The following is a 7,280-nucleotide window of genomic DNA, read 5'->3' as shown; positions in this document are numbered from 1 at the left end:
AACAGGGTTCTGGATGTGTTCTAAAGGACAGAGCCACCAGCATTTGCTGACAGACTTGATGTAAGGTACAGAGAGAAAGAACGGGGACAAGGCTAACCCCAAGGTGTTTTAGGCTGAGTGAAAGAATAAAAATGTAACCAAGCTTCAAACAGTAAGTATACAGTAAGAGTAACAGGACACCCAGAAAAGAAGTGAGTGAGTATAGAAAATGTAATTATAAATATAATACCTCCAAACAGGAAATGGGTCCCCCACCCCCTGCTCCTGCCCCCACCGTTGGGTGTAAGCAAGGAATCATAGTAAGATCAAAAAAGAAAACGGGAAATCCTAATGACCCATCACTGTAACTTCACACACACGCTCTGGACAAAGAACTATCCACTGAGACGAGCTAGTATGGGGAGGCCCCTCGTGAGCTCCTGGAAGGGTTCTGGATCCTGGCCCTGAGATGAAGACCTGGGGCCATGAGAGGCCAAGCAGGAGCGACCAAGTCCCACAGCTGGGCAGCAGCAGAGCTGGGGCCAGAGCGTGGTCCTCCTGCCTCCCAAGATGTTAAAATGAGTCTGCGGACATGACCCCCAGCGACTTAAGCAAAGCATGGGACAGTGTGGTGACTTCAGTTCTGGACAGCTCAGTGGAGATGTCCCCACCCGGGGGGACAGACAGAAGCAGCAGCACAGACGGAGGGCACGAACACAAGGAAACAGCTCCTGTCCTAACTAGACAGACTTTTACTGAGGGTTTTCCGATTTTTTTCTGCTCTTCTGTGATGTAAGTTTTCCTGTTTGCATAGTGGTTGGTGATTTTTCACTGAATGAGGGTAAAATATATAAAAATTAGGGTTGAATTATAAAGTTTTCACATTTAAGTGTCATTTTCTTCTACCTGTGTCAGTATACAGAATGCTAAAAGAATTAAAGAAATACCAACCCCCCCACCCCCAAAAGTCTTTACTGAATCCGCACTGCGTACCAGCTGCTTTAGCTACCTGTACAACCAGAGAGGCAAGTGAGAAACCCCCAGCTGGGTTTGCCCAGGATCCCAGCTCCTCCCCCGACCCTCCCTGCTGCTCAGCCCAAGACCCACCACCTCTACTCCTTCACCTCAACGCTGCATAACCTTCCATTTTAACACTTCCGCAGAAATGTCCCAGTTTATTGATGGAATTTTTATTACAAATAACATGACAGTGAAAAACTTGGTAATTTTATAAACACAAATGCCTCGTCATTATTTAAATTCCACTGCTCTGATTACAGGCGAATCCGCAAAGATGTTTCCTCAAATTCTGCCCCCTTCTCAGTCCCTACTGGCTCCTCCATGGTCTTTTAAGAATCTGAGCTGAGAAACACTTAACCCCGTGTCAAAATGACTGCAAACAATGTTTAAGCTCAGTTGTGGCGTTTTGCTTTTCTAAAATGAAAACACCTCCACTTCCTAATCGCCAAAAATCATACATTACTGGGGGAAGGATATGGAAGAGTTAAGTAAAAATCTTCAACTCCTAATATTTCAACCCAAAATTTTGTTATAAGTGTCCTTCCTTTCAAAAGATACTACATTATCATTTTTCCTGCTGCTTAGCATTCATCTGGAGGGTTTCATCAAAATTTACCTAACTGGCATCCGAACTGTGAAAGTTCAAGGTTCTCCCAACCGTCCCTTGTTATAATCCACTCTTTAGGGACCTGTCTTTTCCATTTCATCTTCGGGCATCTGTGACGTCTCACAGAAAGTCAGTGAGTAGAGAATGGCTGAACTCGGGGTATGGGGAAGGTTCTCATTAATCATAGTAGCTCTTGGGAGAATCTCGCTTGGTTATGCTACACTACTGTCACCAGGTTGTGTTCCCAAACTTGGTCCTTTTCCCTCTGGGGCTGTGTAACCAAGAACAAGAGCAAGCCCCACGTGAGCAGTGAAGACTTTTGTTCCTGACAGAGTAGCTCAGGGGGATCAGGTGGCTCCAGAGCCAGTACAAGGAAGGAGGGTGGCGGAATAACAGAGAGGAATAGTCCTGCCTTTTTCTGTGGGAAGGGCTGGGATTTTCAGGGAATTCAGATGCTGCCTCTTTTCTCCTTTCACGGTTTTCTCCAGTTGTTGCCATGGCAATTGTCAACTCTCAAGGCGCCAGGCATGGATCATTTAGCATGCAGATGGGAAAGAGACAATCATCCTTTTTCCAGGAGTTTAGTGAATACTCAAACTGTTTCCTTCTATAGTTTAAAAATGCATTTACACCGCCCATTTGTATGTTTGTTTTTGAGATGGGGTTTCCTGTGTTGCCCAGACTGGCCTTAGGTACCTGGGCTCAGGCGTCCTCCTGCCTTAGCCTCCTTGGTAGCTGGGATTATAGGTGTGCCACTGTGCTCAGCTATATTACCCTTTAAGCCATCTGAAATCTATTTGACATGATTCAAAGTGAGTGGCTAAATTAACTTCTGTAATTTACTTGATTCTTTGCTTCTAGTTTATAATGTACGCCAGTCTCTGCTTTCTACAGGCTGTGCATTCTGCTGGCTCCAGTCTGAGCTACGTCTTTATCCCTGTACCGTTGGGACACTGTTTTACCTCCTGCCGCCACGTCAGTCTCTTTTTAGAAATGTTCACTAAAATTCTCACCAGTTTACCCTCCCAAATGAAATTCAGAAATGCAAATAAAGGCCTTGGGGCCTGGCTCAAGTAGCACAGCACCTGCCTAACAAGCTCGAGGCCCTGAGTTCAAACCTCAGTACTGCCAAGAGTTTTAAAAAAAGAAAAGCAAACAAAATTTTAAAATTCCAAATAAATACTGTAAGGAGTTTTATTATTGGAATCAAGCTATTGATGGAGATCATTGAGAAATAATTCACACTTAAAAAATTTCAGTTTTCATGGCTAAGAGAGATCTATTTAGATGTATATCCCTTTTTATAGCCTAAATTAAATAATCTATATCGTAGGGGCAGAGGTCCAGCTCAGTGGCACAGCACTTGCTAATAAGCAGGTTCAAGAGCCTGAGTTTGATCTCCATCACTGCAAAAATAAATAAAAACTTATGCATTTCCTCATATAAGTCACACACAATTCTCTAAGGAATGTGTTCCTGGGCATTTGTGGGTTTTGTAGACATTGTGAGGGCACCTTGTTTAGGTCCTGTAATTTCCATTACTGGAGGTGAATACTGGGTTCAATTGCTCTTACATCCATCTGTTTTTCTGGTGTGTGCTGATGGTGTTGTTCACACTGAACCACATCCCATCCCTTCTTGCAACTTTTCTTTTTTCTTGGTGGGACCAGGGTTTGAACTCAGAGCTTTGCTCTTGCAAAGCAGGCACTCTACTGCTTGAGCCACTCCTCCAGCCCATTTTGCTCTGGTTGTCTCGGAGATGGGAACTAGAGAACTATTTGACCAGGCTGGCCTTGAACCGTGATTCTCCTGACTCAGCCTCCCAAGTACCTAGGCTCACAGGTGTGAGCCACTGGTGCCCAGCTCCTTCCCGCAACTTCTGATGAATTTTATTCCTTTGGTGATTGTTTTCTCCTTCCTTTTTTTGGTTTTTGTGGAGCTGGGGATTGAACCCCATATGACGCCTGCTAGGCAAGCACTCTACCACTGAGCCACCCCTCCAGCCCTGTATGGAGCACTCTAGTGCACACTGATGCAGTAAAGGAGCATCGTACAAAGTCACTCTGATCATGGAACCCCTTTCTCTAGTTATCATCTACTGGAAATCATTCATGTTCTCATTAAAATCTAGGGCTTCCCTAACTCAGGAATCCTCACCCACTAGACACTGGACCCTGTATGATGCGAGCGGATCACGGAGGCACCTGAAAGCGCTGATCCTCACATTCTCAGTGTAAACGGGAGGAAACGGTCCATTCCAAGGCTCACCAAGAGGCAGCCAGAGCAGGGCAGGGTGGGCAGCAGGCCCCGGGTTCTGTGCAGGCCATCAGGCACAGACCACTCCCACCACAGGACCATGGTCTTCCACAGTTCTCCTTCACAAGCAGACGCACAGCGCGTCCATCCTGTGTGGACAGGAACTCAGGGTGCTGTTGGAGAAGTCCACTGATATTCCGGGCACTCACCCCAATGTGAGACCAGCCAACTTTGGGGGGCTTATGCAGAAAGCAGCCCCAAACACCTGTCTTTCCACACAGCAGCTACTCTGTCCCTCTGCAGCTGCTGTGCCCTTTCAGTAGCACGCAAGCTTGTTGCATGGCCGTAACAAAATTAAACTAAATTAAATCTTCATCATCATTTTGAAATAAATGACATGAGAAAGTTCAACTGGATTAAGAACCACTTGCCTTATCTGAAAATTTTCTAAGTGATGTTTGTCAATTAAAGGATGAGTTCTTAGATTACAAAGCTGTAATTTCAACTGCTACCAAATCTTTAAGGGTTGTGAAAAATGATTTCATATTTCTGTGATAACAATTCGTTACTTGTAGAAAACTAACCAAAATTGACTCATATTAAAAACGTTTATAAGAACTGAATATAGCTAGGCAGGTAGTACACACCTGTAATCCCAACCCCAGCATTCAAGAGGCTGAGGCAGAGGTTCACAAATCTGAAGCCAGCCTGGGTTACACAGCAAGCCCCCATCTCAAAAAAATAACGACAAAACACAAAATACAGCCATTTCAAGCAAAAAATCTCATATTAAAAAGGAGTATTGGGGGATGGAAGCTAAAATTCCTAGTTAAATTTTTAGAATATATTTGGAACTGTTCAAGAAATTCATCAATTTAAATTTTCCTAATATCTGTTTTTGTGCCCTTAGAAAAGTTATAAAGAAGCTGGGGGTGGAGGCTACTGAGGAGGCCAAGGCAGGAGCGTGGTGAACAAGCCCTGGTAAATGTCTGGAAGCTCCTCACATTTCCCCAGTGAGCCCCACAGACAGACACTCTAGGAAGATCTTTCTAGACTGTAAGCGTAATCATGTGACCTCTATTTTAAAACCCTTTCCTGGTTCCTGCAGTCTTTCAAACTTCAGCCTCCTTCACCAGGTGTGCAAAGGTCTGTATGAAGCAGGCCTGCCGTCTGTCTCTTAGCTCTCTCCCACCAGACCCCCGCCCCAGAGAACTCTGGTTTTCCAATGGTTATGCTTTCCCACAATGCCTTTGTGACTGACACTCCTACCTGGAATACTGCTCTCTTCTTCCTTAGCTGACTCCTACTTTTGTTTTAACCTTGTCTTGGGGATAGTGAGGTTTGAATTCAGGGTCTGTGCTTGCTAGGCAAGCACTCTTCCACTTGAGTCAAACCACCAGCCATTTTTGCTTTGTTTTTTGTTTGTTTGGTTTTGGATTTTGCCCCCTTGCTTTGGTTATCTTTGAAAAAGTCCCCTGTTTATGCCCAAACAAGCCTGGGCTACAATCCTCCTAGTTATGCTTCCCATGTAGCTGGGACGACAGGCATGTACCACCGCACATAGCCATTAGTTAAGATGGGGTCTCATGAACTTTTCACCTGGACTAGCATCAAACTGTGATCCTCCCTATCACCACCTCCCTAGTAGCTAGGATTACAGTCACAAGCAACAGCACCCAGCAAACTCATTCTTTGTCCAAGTTTAAGAGTAACTTCTCTTGGGAATACTATCCTCGTCCTCTCTTTTAGGGCTCTGCCCTCCCATGAAATCACGTAGTGCCCACAGACATCACTACCACAACCCTGTATCAAACTATATTACAATTTGTACCTAACGTATTCGTCACCCTTTCCTACTGTAACTTTGACAGAATAGGCACTGCTATTTCACAGGTATCATTATCAGTTTTATACTTACTTCCTTCTTATGATGAAGCTGGGTGAGGATTTATTTTTTTCCTACATATGATAACCTCTTCATTTCATCATATTACATTGATGAAATCGTTAAGCAAAATATTAAAATGATTACACATTATCATCGCATGACATTAGTTCCATATATAAAACTCATACACCACATTAACAGAACAAATGGGAATTTCCTCCACATGAGAAAAGGCATTTAGGAAAAGTCCACAGCTAATAACATATTCCACAGTGAACACTGAAAGCTTTTCCTCTGAGATCAGGAGCAAGACAAGAGGACCTAATGTCCATTCAGAGGGTCTGGGCAAGCATGGAAGCTGGAAAGGAAAAAGTCAAATCATCTCTGCTTACAGATAAGAAATGGCGTGTGTGCACGTGGGTGTGTGGGTGTGTGTGAGAGTGCACAGTGCTTGGGATGGAGCCCAGGCCTTGCACATGCTAGCCAAGCACTCTCGCACTGAGCTATACCCCAGCCCCAAGACATGACCCTTACATAGAAAACCCTATAGATGCCACAAAGAAAACTGTCAGAACTAATCAATTCAGCACAGTTGCCAAATCCACAAAACACCAACTGCATTTCTAGACATGATAATGAGTAATCTGAAAAAGAAGTTAAGCATATAATTCTGGTTTTTGTTTGGTTTGGTTTTTGAGACAGTTTTGCTATGTAGCCCAGGCTGTCCAGGAACTCATGGTCCTCCTGCCTCAGCCTCCCAAAAGCTGGGATGTCACGTATGCACCACCAAGTCCGGCAAACAGTGCCATTTATAATAGCACCAAATAACAAAACAGAAATAAATTTAACCAAAGCGGCAAAAACTTGTACATAAAAACTAAAAACCACCACTGACAGAAACTAAAGACATCCCAAGTTCGTGGTTAAGGTGACAACACTATCTGTTACATGTTGAATTGTGACGCTCACTCTTTCCCTGAATTCATATGTTAAAGTCAGTAGGTACCTCATACTGTGACCTTATTTGGAAACAGGACATTACAGATGTAATTAAGTTAAGATGAGGTCATCCTGGAGCAGCAGGGCCCTCATCCCACTGTCACTAGTGTCCTCATAAAAAGGGGAATCTGGACAGGGACAGGTGCGCACGGGAGAACAGCGCATGGCTGTGAAGGCAGACAGAGACAGCAGAAGCTCAGGAATGCCGAATGGTGCCAGAAACTAGAGCAGGAGCACAGAGCAAGTTTTCCTGATGCCAGACTTCAGGCCTCCAGAACCATAAGACAAGCAACTCAGCTCGTGGTACTTTGTGACAGCAGTCCCAGCAAACCAGCCCACTACCAAAGGAGACCTAAGATTTGATGTAATTCTTATCACGGCCCTAATGGTAGTTAGGGTTTTTGTTTGTTTTCCCAGAAATAGGGAAAATCATCCCAAAATACAAATGGAATCTCAAAAAACCCAAATAGTCAAAACAATGTTGAAAAAGAAATATAACCTTGAAGGATTCACACTTCCTGATTACCGCAA

General features: G+C 44.1%; 1 protein-coding gene and 1 pseudogene across 2 annotated transcripts in view; both read right to left on the bottom strand.

Annotated features, from left to right (window-relative positions):
• Positions 1-7,280, bottom strand: part of Drc8 (dynein regulatory complex subunit 8) — an 87,460-nt gene that overhangs the window by 56,222 nt on the left and 23,958 nt on the right. The window lies entirely within an intron of this gene.
• Positions 1-7,280, bottom strand: part of LOC141413991 (uncharacterized) — an 84,828-nt pseudogene that overhangs the window by 53,591 nt on the left and 23,957 nt on the right.

This window comes from Castor canadensis, chromosome 11, assembly GCF_047511655.1.
Source record: "Castor canadensis chromosome 11, mCasCan1.hap1v2, whole genome shotgun sequence".
In the NCBI taxonomy this organism is placed as follows: domain Eukaryota; kingdom Metazoa; phylum Chordata; class Mammalia; order Rodentia; family Castoridae; genus Castor; species Castor canadensis.
This window is presented reverse-complemented; position numbering and strand designations above follow the sequence as displayed.